Source organism: Rhincodon typus, chromosome 32 (genome assembly GCF_021869965.1).
Source record: "Rhincodon typus isolate 14 chromosome 32, sRhiTyp1.1, whole genome shotgun sequence".
Classification (NCBI taxonomy): Eukaryota; Metazoa; Chordata; class Chondrichthyes; order Orectolobiformes; family Rhincodontidae; genus Rhincodon; species Rhincodon typus.
This window is the reverse complement of record NC_063363.1, coordinates 30729481-30747359: the sequence shown is the minus strand read 5'-3', so window position 1 is coordinate 30747359 and position 17879 is coordinate 30729481. Positions and strand designations below refer to the sequence as shown.

The window sequence follows — 17879 nt, the reverse complement described above, 5'->3', positions numbered from 1 at the left end:
GAGGGTGAGAATGGGAAAAAAGGGAGAGAGTGAATGAGAGAGAGGGTGAGGGAGTGAAAGATACTGAGTGTGAGAAAGAGAGTGGATGAGAGAGAGTGTGAGGGAGTGAAAGATACTGAGAGAATGAGAGAGAGGGAGTGAAAGATACTGAGAGAATGAGAGAGAGGGAGTGAAAGATACTGAGTGAATGAGAGAGAGTGTGAGGCAGTGAAAGATACTGAGAGGGTGAGAGAGGGAGTGGGGAATAATGAGAGAAAGTGAGACTCTGAAAGAGAGAGTGAGGGTTAGAGAGAGAGAGGGAGAGCAAGAGAGTGGAGGGGAGAGAGAGTGTGTGTGCTTGCTGCGGAATGTGCATTCAGGCACTAGGCTGCCCGATCCACAAGCTGTGAGCCCAGATCTCGCTTGTCAGTTTTGAGGAATGTTGCTGGTACCTCAGGTAGATTTCAGATCCTGAAACCGTAGATTCTGACCAGGGCTGAACTTTACCCGGGTTCAGCGGCATTTAAAGTGGCTAATGATGAATTTAGTGCAAGACTGTAGCCTTTGTTCGGCTTCCACATCTGTTTTCTCTTAAAGCAGCATAGACTGAAATAATGTTGTTCACCCCTTACTCTGTGATGCCTATAAATTATTGCATAGCCACCGTCACCAGTGAAAAGTGAGGGAGCGTTTTAACGTGTGTGCCCTGATGTTCTTCATTAAAGCGGTCAATGGTGTGTTTAACAGGCAGCTGGATCAAGGGGAACGGGCTGTGAATCCTGAATTCTCAGTGGCACGTCAAACTTATAAGAGGCGGGTTCAGCAAGCGTCAAGTTTTGGGAAGGTGGCATTTCAAAGCATTTGGAGTCTGCCTCTCTGACCAACTTGGTAAGTCCCCCACTTATTTCACATTTTAGCTCCTGTGTTTTCCTTCAAGGCTGAAAACGATCGAGGTTTCTTTTTTATTTCAATGTATTTAGACATATATTGAAACCCTCAGATTAATGCCTGCACAATCTTTTAAGGAGTGTTTGTTTAAAGAATATTGTTCAGGTGGTTACTAAGTACCTTGGCATTGGTCAGCAGATGAATGGCAAAGGGGGTCACAGAGAGAAACAAACGAGCAGTTGCCTGTCCCTGAGCAGAAGGAGAGAACTGCTGGTTGCGATTGGTATCTTTTTCCTGCTGCTATATGACGGCTTTAGTGTCACCAATTATGCGGGATCCAAAAACAAACACAGGTTGTTTCAGATACCCAAAAAGAAAGAGCATTTAGCAGCAATTTCCTGTGAGGGACAGTTTTCCCTGTTAACAGTGGGTTTTTTTCTGAAACTGGTAGCAGTGGGGAAGGTCGGACAGTGACCCGGGGGAGAGATGAGGTTCGGGTGAAGGCAGCATCAGTCCCTGACACTCGGGGCACAGACTGAACGGGCTGCCTCCTGAGGACACGGAATCAGGGACAAACCTGCAGAGTTACACAATGTCCCTCAAGCCCTGCACTCAGCCTGCCCGAGGCTAGAGGATGTGTAAGAGAGCCTGTGTGAGGGACTGGGCGTTTGGGAGGGAGATTGAGGCTTGATGAGGGAGAATGAGGGGATGTGAAGGGCATTGAGGGTTTGTGAGGGAGGAGTGAAGGAAGTGAGGACTGAGGGTTAGTGAGGTAGGTCGAGGGTGTGTAAGGGAGGCTGTGTGAGGAACTGGGCATTTGTGAGGGAGATTGAGGCTTGGTGAGGGAGAATGAGGGGATGTGAAGGGCATTGAGGGCTTTTGAGGGTGGAGTGAAGGAAGTGAGGGACTGAGGGTTAGTGAGGTAGGTCGAGGGTGTGTAAAGGAGGGCTTGTGAGGGATATTAAGGGTTTGTGAGGAAGATGTGCGAGCGATATTGAGGGCTAGTGAGATTGATTGAGGGTGTATAGGGGAGGAGTGAGGGGCTGTGAGGGAGGAGTTGTGGGGTATAAAAGACATTGAGGGTTTCTGAGGAAGGAGCTGTGGAGGTGTGAGGGATATCGAGGCTTTGTGAGGGAGGTGTAGGAACCTTGAGGGTGTGTAAAGGAGGAGTGAGGACCGTGAGGGACTGAGGGCTGGTGAGGGCTATTGAGGGTGTGTAGGAGAGGAATGAGGGGTGTGAGGGCTATTGAGGGTGTGTGAGGGAGGAGTGAGGGGTGTGAGGGCTATTGAGGATGTGTGAGGGAGGAGTGAGGGGTGTGTGAGAGATATTGAGAGTGTGTGGAGGACGAGTGAGAGGGTGTGAAGGAGGTTAGAGTAGGGGTGGTGGGGATATGATTTACTCACTGGGGCAATGCTTTGTTACCATAAGAGGTGAGCAAAGTGGGAATGCAAACGACATTTTGATCAGAATCCTGTTGATCCATGTTGTGTATCTCAGAAACCAACTGCGATGATTATGTAAGAGAATGAGTTAGCACAGGATACAACTTGAAACATATTCAAAATCTGTACCAAGGCAGTCAACAGCAAACCTCCAGCCTGGCTGGAGATACATGGTCTAAGCCACAGAAACAGGGCAGGGCAGGGTTCATTTGCCTTCTAGACAGACATTTGTGGTTTGGTGAATGATGAAGGATAGGCTTCAATCCTCTGGAGAATAAGAACATGTCAGTGCTGACCTCAACCTCAGCATTCTCCATCCCAATCTCCCGCGTTCCCGGGTTCCCGCATTCCTGGGCTCCTGGGTTCCCGCGTTCCCGGGTTCCTGCGTTCCCGGGCTGAATCTGGACTGTTCACAGATATTTGACCCTGAGTTTCTGCACCCTCACCTTCCCATTGCAATGTGCTCCAGTGTCCACTTCTGTAATATTTCTTCTCTCTGGACCTGATCAAACTCACCCATTGCAGAAAGCCTCCCCCATGCCATTCCCCCTTCAGACTCGACTGTTCCAGTGATCTTTGGTCTCACCCCACATCTTTTCGCAGATGGTGGTTAGTCTGTGAAATCCTCTTCCATTGAGAGCAGGGGAGGCTGAGGAATTGAATATATTCAAGTGATATATCTGGGTTAGGCAGGTTTCTGATCAAGGGGGTCAGGGATTATGGGGTCATTAAGCTCGGTATCAGATCAGCCATGACCCTATTGAACTACAGAGCATGTTCGATTACTGAATGGCCTCCTCCCAATCCTATCTTTGTTTTCTATCACCCTCAGCTCGATTGACCATACCCTATCCTTCACTGGGTTCCAGTCACTCATGCTCACCTGCTGTATTGCCTGTTCAAGAGTTCTCCTGAATCTCATCCTCAAATATCAATGGCACCGTCCTTCACAGCCTTTATAATCTCCTTCGGCCCTACTGCTACCTCCCAAGCAGCCTGCTTTTAACAACTTTCCATTCCCCTCCATTCAGTGTGGCTCTGTGGTTAACGCTGGTGCCTCACAGCACCGGGGACCCCAGTTCAATTCTACCCTCAGGTAACTGTCTGTGTGGAGTTTGCACATTCTCCCTGTGTCTGTGTGGATTTCCTCCCACAGTCCAAAGATGTGTAGGTTAAGTACATTGGCCATGCTAAATTGCCTGGCAGTGTCCAGGGATATGCAGGCCAGGTGGGTTAGCCATGGGAAATGCAGGGCTGCTGGGTATGGGGGCGGGTCTGGGTCGGATACTCTTTGGAGGATCGGTGTGGACTCAATGGGCTGAATGGCCTGCTTCCACACTGCAGGGATTCTATGATTCCTCTGACATGCAATCTCGTGAGCCCCTTCCCACTATTGGCAGCTGCACTTTGAGCTGCCTGGAATTTCCTTCCAAAACCCCTCTGCCACCACATCCTTCTTGACTTATTTTTGTGAGTAAAGTATTTATTTGGTGCTGACTGCAGTGCTTCACTCATTTCCTCTCTTCACTGAATCACCTGTGTTTTCCTTATTGGGCGTAGTTAAAATATTAATTTTATTAGAAAGTCATTTTCCTGGATCTCTTTCCCCAACCCCCCCCCACCAGTGAATTCCCACCTCCTCTCTCCACCCAGCCCATCATCTCCCCTACTTTCTCTTTCTCCTCTGTTTACTCTGCTCTCCCCAGTTCCCTAACTCCACACATCCCCCCAAGACCCGCTATTTTCGCTCTGAGTTGTTGTCCCTCTGCACTCCTGCAGTGACAGGGTACCATGTGGAAGTCCCCAGGGTGCATTTTGTAAGGCCCAGAACGTTGCCCTCCCCCAATCTGAAGGCAATTTAATGTCAGCTTCCTTTCTTCTCAGTTTATCTTTCCTAATGATGCTTGGGGACCCTCTAGAGAACCCTGTATTTAACCTGAACCATGGTTTCCAAAATGCTGATGATCTGTAGGGGGCTTCACGGTCCATTTGACACCCAGATATTGGTTGGGGGGGTGCGAGGGGCGACAATCTGTGGTGTCACTGTTTACTGATCCAGGGTAGGATCTTGCCGTCATAGCAATGTTAACTATTTAAGAATATGCTGATTGAGGTACTGTAATAGGGCTGCAATGATCCTCCTTGTACCTCAGGTAGGAATGGAATAAATGAATCAGAATCCCGGATCTCGCTCATCAGCGTCTAGTGGTATTGAAGTTTGGGTGTCTCCTGCAGACTAGGTCAGGTTTGGCTGTGATGCCCCATATGGTTGAATTGCCTGCCGACATTCAGTCTGAAGTAATGAGGATTTTTGTTTCAATGGAATTGTTGGCAAGCAAGAAAGGAAGAGGCAAACTTGTCAGTTTAAAAAAAAGTAAATTGTAAAACAGAGCTCAGGAACAGAAGACTTTCTTAATCATGAGAAATGTATCAATTTTTCTCTAAAACTTTTACCAGAGTTTGAAAGAGGGTGAAAACTGTGAGTTTAAAGCTGAATATAACTATTTCAGTGTGTGCCAGTCAGGTGGCTGATCCTAAAATGACGGGCATGTTACCTCACAAAGACAGCCTCAGCACTGGGGTTAACGCGCTTGTCTTCTGGGTTAGAATGTCATGGATTCAAGTCCAATTTTAGAAAGGTCAGTTCAAAATCCAGGCTGACTCTCCAGTGCTATAATGAGGGAGTGTTGCTCTGCCTAAAGTGATGTCTTTCAAACGTGATGTTAAATTCTCTCAGGTCGGTGTAAGGGACCCCATTGCACAATTTGAAGAAGATTCAATTTCTCTACCAGGTTCCTGACCAATATTTATTCCTCAGCCAATGTCACCTAAACCTGGTGATCTGGTCATTTATTCCTTGTTAGTGTGGGAATTCGCTGCATATGTTAGAACCGCGTTTATATTTCAACAAAGTGCTTTGTTGGCTGTAAAGCACCTTGAGCCATCCTGAGGCTGGACAAATGCTAGTCTCTCTTTCTCGAATATGTGTAGCACCTGACCATTGCCTTTTTCTTTATTGTTTGCAGAATGTTGTTGACCATCCCAGTCCCAGGCACTAAGGGTAAACTCAGTGAGCTTCATGTCCCGCTCGCAGCATTGTCAAACAGGATCGGAAAGGTCAACAACTTCCCTCCCCTACATCTGCCGTAACTACCCTAAGTCCCTGCATTTCCTGCATTGACGTGTCGAACGTGATTGGAAATTTGTAGTGTAACCAGGTCAAGCTATCGAATTCATAGAGTCATACAGCACAAAAACAGACCCTTCGGTCCAAATCATCCATGCCAACCAATTTTCCTAAACTAAACTAGTCCCATTGCCTGCTTTTGGCCCGTATTGCCCGAAACCTTTCCTATTCATGTACTTATTCAAATGTCTTTTTAAGTGTTGTAACTGTACCTGCATCTACCACTTCCTCTGCCAGTTCATTCCACATATGAGCCACCCTCTGTGTGAAAATGTTGCCCCTCAGGTCCCTTTTAAATTTTTCTCATCTTAAAAATACACATCTCCACTAAACTAACAGTTTTAGAAATGTGCTTCACAAAATGTCAATACCGAATAAATACAATACTACGATATTATTCAATCCAACACTCTGTCCCCAATATCCCCCATTCCATTGTCTGCAATATCCCCCATCCCTCTCTCCCTGATATCCCCCATCCTTCTCTCCCCAATATCCCCCGTCCCTCTCTCCCTGATATCCCTCACCCTTCTCTCCCCGATATCCCCCATCCTTCTCTCCCCAATATCCCCCATCCCTCTCTCCCCAATATCCGATCCTTTCCTCCCCAGTATCCCCCATCCCTCTGTGCCACTCATCCTCTATTAATCTGCTCCCAGCACCAAACCCATGGCTCACTTTTTCATTTGCGTTAAACAACACAACTGGGGAGACCATCAACAGCCAAGAGCAGACTACATTAACTGAGTGTTTTTGTAAACAGTTCTGTTTTGTCTGCCTCCCATCCAGGCGATAGTTTATTGAACAGCAATTATAGGGATGCAATGGTAAACTGTACTGCTTCTGAAAAGGTGGATTAGAGACAAACAGCAGCAAGAATGAGGGTGAGTGGGAACTATCAGTGTCTGATTACTGACTGGGAGATTAGAAACAGTAGGAAAAAAAGAGAGAGAGAGAAAAGAAGTGGATACAGAATGAAAGAGACAGAAAAAAACAGACCACAAAAAAGTTGGAAGGAAGTAATATGGAGAGAAGGAAAAAACAGTGACAAGGGAACCTGAAAAGGAAAGCCACAGGAGAACAGGAATAAGACTGAAAGAGAAGTTGATAGCATAAGGGTAAACTTCAGCAAAAGAGTTGCAGACATACCAGTAGATGAAAGTAAAGGGTTAAATGGCTGATCCAACTTTCCAAACTATACTTGAAGAGAGCAGAGGCTGGAAAATGAGCATTATACATTAGAGTCTGATTTCAAAACTGTGTTCCCTTCAAGTGCAGCTTACAGTATGAACTGGAATCAGGGAATTTCACCTCAAGAGGAAGAGTTGATAGCAAAGAACAAAATGAGAAAAGCCAGAGACAGTGGGAAATGACAAGCAATCCATCTGCTGAAAGCAGAAAATCACAGAAGGAGCGGAGGACAAGTTATAAAGAGTGGCAGAGGAGGGGGCATGCAATAAGGTGAGAGAGAACCAGACAGAGAAAGGCAAAGAAAGACCCACTGCAAAGTGTCAAGTGAACAGTGGGCACATTGGTGAGTGGGGGAAGGGGTAACAGTTCCCACAGCTGAACAGAGTGAGGGAGACAGAGAGAGACCGACTGTGGAGAAAGTGAGACACACATTCCAGCACCCAGCAGGAGGTACTGTCTCTGTGAGTACTACAGGAATTGTTCTGAGCAGCCTGCATTAATGCGATTGCGACTATGCAGTTGAGGTTGACCTGACAAAGTGGATAAGGCAGGCTGAGTGGAGGTGGGGAGCGGCAGGGGAAGCTGGAGGACTCTGTTTAGAGTCTAGGCTCTAGACACTAATGCTGGAGGGGTTTGGTGAAGTAAGGGCCTTCTTCAGTAAAACCAAGTGTGGGTTTTAGAAGCTTGTGAATAATAAATGATGAATAACCTACAGGAGCAAAATGTTAAAATGTTTTTGATACCTAAATCCAAAACCGTGACCAGCCAATGCAAGAGCCATTGGAAAGGGAGCACCAGCTTTGCACTAGAACTAACTTAGATCATGCATTCACGTTCGACGGAATGCAGGAACAGGATTAGGGCATCAGTCTTCAAACCTGTTCTGTCTTTTAGTTGAATCAGGACTGATCTCTGACTCGGCTACATCTCTCTGAGTTCCATAATCTAGCAGTCTCGATTTGTGAAATTTTCTTTTCTCCCAGTTTGTTTGGTTGAGAGAGTATTTTTAAAGCAATTGTTCCAGTCGCAGCTTCACTGAGGACAATAATGAGGGAAAATTTGCCTGACTATTTAACGTGTACGCAGGAAACAGTGCATTGCTGGTGAGGCAGCAATTTTCAATGAAGATATTTGGCCTGTGCAAATTCAAGCATTTCTTTGGAACTCCTATGCATCACGTAACTATGAAAATGTTGCGTCTGTACAATACCTTAGCACATCACAACATCACTCTACAACTAATGAATTTGTTTTGAAATGTAATGATTGTTGTAATATAGGATACACTGTAACTGATTTACACACAGCAAGATCCCACAGACAGCGATCACCAGTTTTGGGTTTTGAAGGAGGGTCATTGGACTCAAAAAATAAAAGTTTTCTTTTCTCTGCTGCACAGATGCTGTCAGACCTGCTGAGTTTCTCCTGCAATTTCTTTTTATTTAATTTTTTTTGGGTGTTGTTTGGGGATCAAATCAGGGCAGCCCTTATACACTTAATGGTAAGGTCCTGGGGAGTGTTGCCGAATAAAGAGACCTTGGATTGCAGGTTCATTGTTCCTTGAAATTGGAGTCACAGGTAGACAGGATAATGAAGAAGGCATTTGATATGTTTGCCTTTATTGGTTAGTGCATTGAGTATAGGAGTTGGGAGGTCGTGTTGCGGATGTACAGGACATTGGTTAGGCCACGATTGGAATAATGCATGCAATTCTGGTCTCTCTGCTATAGGAAGGATGTTGTGAAACTTGAAAGGGTTCAGAAAGATGGACAAGGATGTTGCCAGGATTGGAAGGTTTGAGCTATTGGGACAGGCTGAATAGGCTGAGGCTATTTTCCCTGGAGCATCAGAGGATGAGGGGTGACCTTATAGAAGTTTATAAAATCATGAGGGGCATGGATAGGGTGAATAGTCAAGGTCTTTTCCCTAGGATAGGGGAGTCCAAAACTAGAGGGTATAGGTTTAAGGTGAGAGGGGAAAGATTGGAAAGGGGCCTAAGGGGTAACTTTTTCACATAGAGGGAGGTGTGTGTATGGAATGAGCTGCCAGAGGAAGTGGTGGAGGCTGGTACAATTACAACATTTAAAAGGCATCTGTATGGGTATATGAATAGGAAGGGTTTAGAGGCATATGAGCCAAATGCTGGCAAATGGGATTAATGTAGGATATCTGGCGGGCATGGACGATCTGTTTCCGTGCTGTGCATCTCTATGACTCTAAGCAAAAGCGTGGATGGTGAGCAGGGTAAGTGGGAATGTAGTATAATCCTATCTAGCATGGTTTTATTGGATGGTGGAGCAGGCTTGCAGGGCTGAGTGGCCTCGTCCCTAATATGTACGTAACTCCTAACTATCTGACTCCGAAGCGAACGTGATCACTGACCTATGGCAGTAGAAATAGGTAAAGACTCATTGGTTGTTCCTGTGAAATTGGCCACACCGACTAAAGAGTTCTCCACTGGACAGGTGCCAAATTAGTACAGGTGTCCTGCCCGAGGTGTTTTTGGCCATTGCCCACCCTGGGAGCGGGAATAACTGGGAAATTTGGGGCAGTATAATCCCAGCCTGTGTTGTATCCAGCTGTGGGAAGAGAAAGACAGAGTCATGAGGACAGAGGGATGAGCTGAGTGGCTGCAGACAGAAATCAACTTTGGAATTTCAGCTTCTTTCATTGTTCAAGAGAAATATTGGCTATGAAGTAATCACCAGAATGGACTTAACTGTACGGAGTTAGGAGATTTAGTGAAAGGCTGATTGTCTGTCTCTCAAAGGGCTGTGAGAAGCTAGGTATAATGCAGAGACTCTCTGTAGGGTGCTGGGGATGAGGTAGAGCTGACCTCTCCTCGCTTGGCTAATCAGCTTTTCGCTAACTGGATTTGAGGATTGTGGCAACTGACTTAGCAATGCATTTCATTCTTCATTAATTGGTTGGTCTGTCCCATGACAGAACCCAACAAGGTAGTGTTCATTTGTCTCATTCATGGACAGTTTCAGGTCAGGCAGCCAGAGCTCAGAATGAGGAGATTGGCTGCAGATCCTGCAGAGGCCAGTAATAATTGAGGCGGTTACTGTACCAGAACATAATTGAGACTCTCTGCCGTTTGATCCTCAGCTAAAAGATTCACAAAGAAAACATACATGCCTTTTTGACCGAGTTAATAATCCCTGGCCCAGCGGGGAAAGTTTCTCACTGTTAAGCATTCCCGGCTTGCTCAACAGAAAGTATTAAACATCCAGAATTGATCTCACCAGAGAATAGCTTTACAAAGAAAACAAGCTCAGAGGTGCAGTCAGCTGCAGGTTCGAATTGAAAGAAAGGCTTGCATTTATATAGCATCGCTCAGAATCACAGAACAACCCAAAACACACAGTGAAGCAGTTCTGTAGTCTAATTACTGATGTGATGGAGGAAACATAGCAACCTATTTGTGTACAGTAAGTTCCCACATAAAGCAGTGATACTGAGAAGAATAATTTGTTTTAGCTTCATGAGCACTTCCCCTTGTTGGGGTATAGTTCAGGAAAACTGACTCTGTTGGGACCTGATTGAAGGATTGCTGATTGTGTTGGGGTACAGCTCAGGGACTGCCGACTGCTGTTGGGGTACAGCTCAGGGATAGGTGACCCCTACTGGGGTACACTTCTCTAAGCAGCACCCAGTAGATAGAACAGGACCATGATTGGGAATGTGAATGGGTCTGATTTCTGCTCACTCAAGGCCAATATAGTCAATTGTATCCCCAAACTGAAATGCGCTAACTTGTCACAAACTGGTGTCTGAAGTGTGAAGTAGCAATGTACCTGGCTACCTTTTGCAGACTTGAGTTGTGTCACCTTCACAGCGTTGCGCTTGGTTACTGGGATAGCTGCTGTGGCAAAGACCAGACTGAACAGCAGGAATGGAAGCTGTCTTTGGGAACACTTCTTTGTGTTTACTCTGTGCACCACTAATGTTTCACATGAGGTGTTTTGTGTGAACTCTGCAAGTTCTGTAGACTGCCCATGCTTGGATTTTTGAATCTCGGAGAACAGTGCAGGCCTTAACTCCATCGTTCTACCTGCCTTATCACAGGGAGTTAATCAAACACTGCTCCAGTGATAGACAGGAAATGTCAACACTCTGCTTGATGTTTCCCCCAGGAGGTTTTAGTGAGCTCAGGGCTATCAGCCTATCTGAGACTCTGCAACATTCGGATTATCTGCTGGTGCTGCAACACTGCCTCCTCAGTCCTTGGTCCTCTCAGGAACTATTTCAGAAAGGGGGCTCTGTTTAGATATTCAGAAACCAAAGGCTATTTCAAAGAGTGTAACTGTGGTATATATCAGAGACAAAAACAAAGTTGCTGGAAAAGCTCAGCAAGTCTGGCAGCATCTGTGGAGGAGAAAACAGAGTTAACATTTCGGGTCCGGTGACCCTTCCTCAGTTCTGACCCGAAACGTTAACTCTGTTTTCTCCTCCACAGATGCTGCCAGACTTGCTGAGCTTTTCCAGCAACTTTGTTTTTGTTCCTGATTTACAGCATCCGCAGTTCTTTTAGTATATATCAGAGAGTTTGGCCTTAAGGAGCGTGAGGTATATTGGAGAGTGTTACAACAAAGTACACATTATATCCCCTCACTATCAAACACAATTGTTTTGTATTAGATGGGAGCCAATGACAAGAGCAGTGAGCATAGATCTGGGGCAGCTGAAAAACCTTATTGAACCTTCAAAGCTCAGTGAATCTCTGTGGCCATCCTTACTGCCAGCACTTGGTACCAGCCATGTAACAGGGTAGTTACTTGATGGCCACTGGCTCACACTGGGTAAGGCAAAGAGCAGCTTGTTTCTCTGTGCTGCTTCCGGCAAGCAAGTGGGATAAAAGCCACAAAAAAAAACATGATTCCTTTTATCAAACCCGAATGATTTTGTTTTTTGTGTGTGTGAAGTATTTCTGGATCACTGCCTATAGTGGAGCCAAGAGCTCAGATGGTGCAGGTACCAGCAGGAGTGAAAGGAACTGTGGGCATCCAGCCACACAGCTACACCGGGGGCAGAGGTGGGAGCTGCTGATGGAGCACTTTGGGAATGCTATTTGGTTAGTGAAAGGTGGAGACGTTGCTGAGGAAAGGGCGGAACCCGACTGTCACGTTAACTCTATCCTGTAACTGAGGGAAACTCAAGCTTGTTTGAGTTGAAGGTTTCAACAGAGAATCCTGGAATCCCACAGCATTTAGGAATATTCTACAGTCCATCACCCCTGCGCTGTCTCTCTAAAAGAACCATTGGACACACATCCTTCCATTTTCATCTTTCGCAAATACTTCTCCACCCTTCTGTTTTGTACTATTGTGTATTCTGTCTGTTCCTGGAATAGTTTTTCAGGTAGGATTTTCCAGGTAATGTATCCCATGTTGAAAGTCTAAGCTAGGATTTTCTGGATATTCTACTGGAGCAAGACTGCCATCTGGGATATCCTGATCAGAATATTCTAGATCCCAGGATGGATTTTCCATGTCAGTATTTCGGAATGGAGTATCCCAGGTGGGATTTACACCAAAAGAAATTTCCAGGTAAGATAACCCAGGCAGAATACTCTGGCTGAAATTCCTAGATTGTGTGTCCCGGGTTGGATCTTCCGTACAGGAATTTCTGAGTGGATGTCCCATGTAGGATTATCCAAATAGGAGTCACCGGATAGGACATCTTGGGTAGGATTGTCCAGTTGTTGTGTCTGTAACAGAGTGAATTCAGAGGAGTTTTCCTGTAGTAATGTGATTTTTCCTCATATGTTACAGCTAGTGGTCCAATGCATACTGGATTTTGAAAGACTGTGCCTTCAGATTCAAATAATCCCGTACAAAGTCATCCCTCATTGGGATTTGGGAACGGTTATGAAACTAAGCCCTCCAGTCACACAGTCCTGATTTATCATATCAATATTGTTGGGCTGCTCTCTGGACTTTGGGTAATAATTGGCGAAGACCCGTTTCAAACAGAAAAAAGTTTCAGCAGAATCTCTGAAAGTAAAACCATTATCCCCATGGATTATATTACTTTCCCCCCCACCACCTATTCTCTGACACCACCTTCTCTCCAGATGGGCCTAAATCTATCAAGGCTTTCTGTGGTTTCAGCTAGGAACATTGAGAAGCCCCTCTCATGGAGAGCTGTCTCATCTGCTATTGCTGGATTCTTTGTTCATCTGTGAAGGTCAACAAAGTGAAGCCAAGTCCTTCCCTTGGCAAATATTTTTATACTTGCATATGAGGCAACTTATTGAATGCAATTAGAGAGAAAGAACTTGCAACTAATTATTCTTATTCTTTGATGAGAAGTGGGTATCATGGGCAAGGTTGGCATTCATCGACAAGCCAGAGACTTTTTCCTAGGGTGGAGGTAGCTTTTATGAGGGGACATAGTTTTAAAGTGAAAGGAGATAGATATTGGGGAGACGTCAGAGGTAGGTTCTTTACTCAGAGAGTGGTAGGGGCGTGGAATGCATTGCTGGAGAGGGTAGTGGAGTCAGCCTCATTAGGGGCATTTAAGCGGCTATTAGGTAGGCATATGGATGATAGTACAAGGTAGCGGTGGAGGTTAGATAAACCTTAGGTTTAGGGTAAAAGTTCGGCACAACATCATGGGCTGAAGGGCCTGTACTGTGCTGTACTGTTCTAGTTCTATTGCTTATCTCCAATTACCCTGGAACTGAGTGATTTCCTCAGCCATCCCAGAGGGCTGTGAAGCGCCAACCATATTTGTGTGGGTCTGGAGTTACACGTGGGCCAGACCAGGTAAGGACGGCAGATTTCCTTTGCTAAAGGACATGAATGAACCAGGTGGGTTTTTATAATGGGCAACAAGTGGTCACTTACAATGTGTAACTAAGATGCACAGCCTCATGACCTTGTGGCCATGATGCATGACTTTTGTTTCTGGAAACCACTGCCAGGCACGGATCTTAGACGTTCATGTGGCAGCAAGGAAAATGAGAGGTTGTCACCACAGTAGTGTTTAATTCCAGGTTTTAATGAATTCAGATTTCACTCTCTGCTATGGTGGGATTTGATCCCATGTTCCCAGAACATCAGCCTAGCATTCTGGATTACCAGCCCCCTGATATTACTACACTCCACTGCATCCCCCTAACTACAGTACACAGCACATTCCAGGACATGAGTCCATCTGAAAATACTTTAGAACCATTAATGCTACCTTTATTCATCCTTTTCAGGGATTTGGGCATCATTGGCAAAGTTTGGGAAGTGCTATTGATAGAGTCTCCATGAACTAGTAGAGTAGATGGCACGCACAGCTGCCACTGTGTATCTGTGGTAGAGGGAGTGGATGTTGAAGGTGGTGGACATGGTGCCAATCAAGCGGGGGCTGCTTTGTCCTGGTTGGTGTCAAGCTTCTTGAGTGTTGTTGGAGCTGTAGCCACCCAGGAAAGTCAGGGTGAGGGGTTGGGAGGGGAGGGGGTGGTGTTGGTATTCCATCACATTCCTGACTTGTGCCTTGTAGATGGTGGATGGAATTTGGGGAGCTGGGAGATGAATCACTTGGCACAGATTACACAAGATTCTTTTGAAGTGTGGAGGTGTCAGACTTGCAGAAAGCAGGCCCGGAACGTGTTAACATTTGGAGTGGATGTCTTCCGCAAATAAGATTGTAACTCTCTCCAAATACAATCAGGGAAAGTCGATATAGATCACTTGGTTGCCTTTGAAGCTTCTCAACTTTACCAACAATTTGGGGGAGGTTCCAGGAGTGCGGATCTCACTAAAAGTGAGGAGATTAGACCTCAGTAAGTTTTTTAAGAGTTTTTAATTACTGACACGGCAGAAAGCCAAGCTGTGTCAGTCTCTGATTACTGCACCTTCTTCCAGAAAGGTATTAATCAGAGAATAGCTTTCACAGAGGCCTGCATGACAGCATGCTGGCAAACACTGCTGTACACTTCAGGGCTGAAATCAGCACACTTTAACCCTGTCATTGCCAGCTGGAATTCTGCACAGTTTGTTCCATTTCATTCTGGGTACCTTGTTGTTAGACTTCTTCAAACTCTTCACCCCTTTTTTGAAAGTCAAGAAAAATTTTGGCATCTTCCTATTCTTAGAAGCTGAAAACTGTTGGAATTTTATGGCGATTTGTCTCTGTTAAATTGAAGGATGCCAAGAAATTCATTGCAGCCTGTTTCCACACTGTAAGGATTCTGATTCTAAATAGTATTCTCAATTATCCCCACTACCAATTAGTGTGTGACTTTACTACAGGGTAGTGTATGGAGTGAAGCAGGTCCCAAGTCTAACTCAACCAGAACAGGGATCGAAGCCCATGCTGTTGGTACAAACCAAAGCAGGAATTGCTGGAGAAACACAACAGTTTTGAAGAATTGCTGGACTCGAAACATCTCTCTACTGCTGCCAGATCTGCTAAGTTTCTCCAGCAACTTCAGCTTTTGTTTGTTTCAGATCTCCTGCATCTGCAATCCTTTGTTTTATTCCCATGCTGTTGGCACCATTCTGAATCACACGATATGAAGCCCCACCCCCTACCTCAAACATACATACACTACCTAACTATTCAATCCCCTCTCACAGCCTGGGTATACTGCACCAGTATTGAATCCAACATTTTGGCAGAATAGGGATGGTTAAAATCCAAATACTGGTTACCATTTGGAAAATTGGTTACCATTTGCCGTTTTAATGCAGGGAGGAGCTTTGTGCATTTAATGTGACACTTATTGCTTCAACTGTTAAGGACTCCAGTTCCTCATAATTTATCGTCCGCAATAAACATGATTGGCAGAGACTGGCAAATTCTGTTCACCTCCAGCTGGGCACACTAAACCTCGCACACCAGGCAGAGCCCAGATTCTGTCTGTGCCAAACTCATGCAGGTTGGCATTAGGGACATGACATTTGGCCACGGAGTAGGAAGCATGGTTAGCTGAGTATTGAGGCCTGTTGTTGACCATTTACCACCTGTGCAAAGTGTCCCCGCGCTTTTGCATTTGGCATGATGGGAGAGCTGGGTTGTCTGCTGATACTCACTGACTGAGTTTGTACATGAAAGAAAATGAAAGAAGTGCTTTTATTTACCCAGTATGTATCCCAACACCCTGAATCCCAAAAACACAAAGTCTAAGTGGAGAATGGATACCATTGTAAGTAGGGGATTTGTGCTCACATTACCACAAACAACAATGTGCTAATGGCCAGGCAATCGATTTTATTGCTGTTGGCTGAGAAATGAATACTGGTGAGGACGCCAGGAAAATCTCTCCCGACTGATCTGAAATAGAGCCCCGAGATCTTTTACTTCCATCAGAGTGGGCAGATGGAGCCTTAGCTTAATACCTGAACCCAAAAGACAGCTCCTTGGACAGTGTGGAGCTTTGCTGCAACTCCCTGGAGTGGGAATTGAACCCACGTTTTCCACTGGCAGCCATGCACCCACTCAGCCATGGTTGAGAAAGTTGTGGCAGAGTGACAGAGCCACATTGGTGGGAGCTGTGCTATCATGAGGCCAGAACTATCAGGACACAATGATAAACAACCCCATGCCTCTCACCCACCTCATCTGCCAACTTGCCCCATTTTGAATGGCCAACTGGTGCAGAATGGAAGCCAGCATTCCTGAGGGGGTCATTTGAGTCTCACTCTGCAGCTTTTAATGTAGGAGCATGCTTGAGCTGTGCAAGTGTTTTATTTGTAAGGAGAGATGAGCTGAACGATGCTGATGATGGATGGTTTCTGGTGCCACTCCCAGACTGCACACCCTGGGCCCTCACTGTGGCGACGGTGCAGAACAGACAGGGAGATGTTCCTGCAGCTCCTCGATGGATCATCGTCCTCGTATTGAGTTGCATTCTTGCTCTTGCGGACGTGGGTGATGAGAAACAGATTTGTGTTTTATGAAGCGCAATGGAATCTCATATCTCTCCAGGTTGAAATAAAGGTCAGAAACTGTAATTCAAACTGCGGGTAATGTACCAACAAATCCAGTCATTCATCTCATCCCTCGCAAGTCAGGGGAACTTTACAACCTTGGTTCAAAACAAGGTCTTCCATCTTCACCTGTCTCGATAACACTGCTGGGAACTGGCTGCCTTGATAGTTCCTGGAATAAGTGATTAGCTTGATGTGATACAGTGTCATACAGACTGCTGCCTCACTGCTTGCTCCTGAATCATCATTGGTTTGAATCAAGCTTAGCGTAACCAGACTAAGTGAAGTAAAATGTGATGGCCTAGTCGTATTATCACTAGACAGTTAATCCAGAGACCCAGGTAATGTTCTGGATACTAGGGTTCAAATTTTGCTATGGCAGATGGTAGAATTTCAATTCAATAAAAAGCTGGAAATAAGAGTCTAATGATGACCATGAATCCATTGCCAATTGTCAGAAAAACCCATTTGGTTCACTAATGTCCTTTAGGGAAGGAAACTGCCATCCTTACCTGGTCTGGCCTACATGTGACTCCAGACCCACAGCAATGTGGTTGACTCTTAACTGACCTCTGGGCAATTAGGGATGGGCAATAAATGCTGGTCTAGCCAGCGATGTCCACATCCTATGAATGAATTTTAAAAACCATGAATGTTCCCCATTTTCAATCACCGTACAGAGATCTCTTCTGAATGAGTACAGCATCAGAAGAGCTTGTACTAATTCTCATAGTTGTCATTTAGGGAAGAAAATCTGCCATTCTTACTTGGTTTAGCTACATGTGGCTCTAGACCCAGCAATACGGCTGACTCCTACCTGTTTTCTTAAACAGGCAAGTAAGCCACTCTGTTCAAATGCAGTTATGGATGGGCAACAAAGCAACACCCAAATCCTGTGAGAGATTAAAGAATAAAAGAAAGTAGATTGACCAGCTGGCATGTTAATGTCTGAGCTCCCGTGAGGAATGGCCATTGTCTGTGGAACCATGGGCTGTAGTCACTATCTGTGGAATGTTCCTGTCACCCAGCCAGAGGACTTCATCTCAAGCAGGCACCTAACTGCCTGTCATCCAGTTCCCCAAGGCTATCAGGCCAATCGAGGACTGACAGCTCTTCAGACTCAGCAGTGCCACTGGGAGCAATGGCCACTGCTGGAATTGCAGCCCACCCAGAAGAAGGGACCGCTGTGGATTGCCCAGAAGCCAGGGAAGTGGACAAGCTGTGGTCAAGACCACTCTGACAGGCAGTTGTAGGGGGGT

The 17879-nt window shown here is 45.6% G+C and overlaps 1 protein-coding gene across 1 annotated transcript in view; it reads left to right on the top strand.

Annotated features, from left to right (window-relative positions):
• The first annotated feature begins 348 nt into the window (after positions 1-348).
• cdon (cell adhesion associated, oncogene regulated) overlaps positions 349-17879 on the top strand; it is a 157001-nt gene continuing 139470 nt past the window's right edge. The window contains exons 1-2 of the mRNA XM_048615526.1: positions 349-436; positions 727-867. The gene's annotated coding sequence lies outside the window, so the exon portion shown is untranslated. The remainder of the gene's footprint in view (positions 437-726; positions 868-17879) is intronic.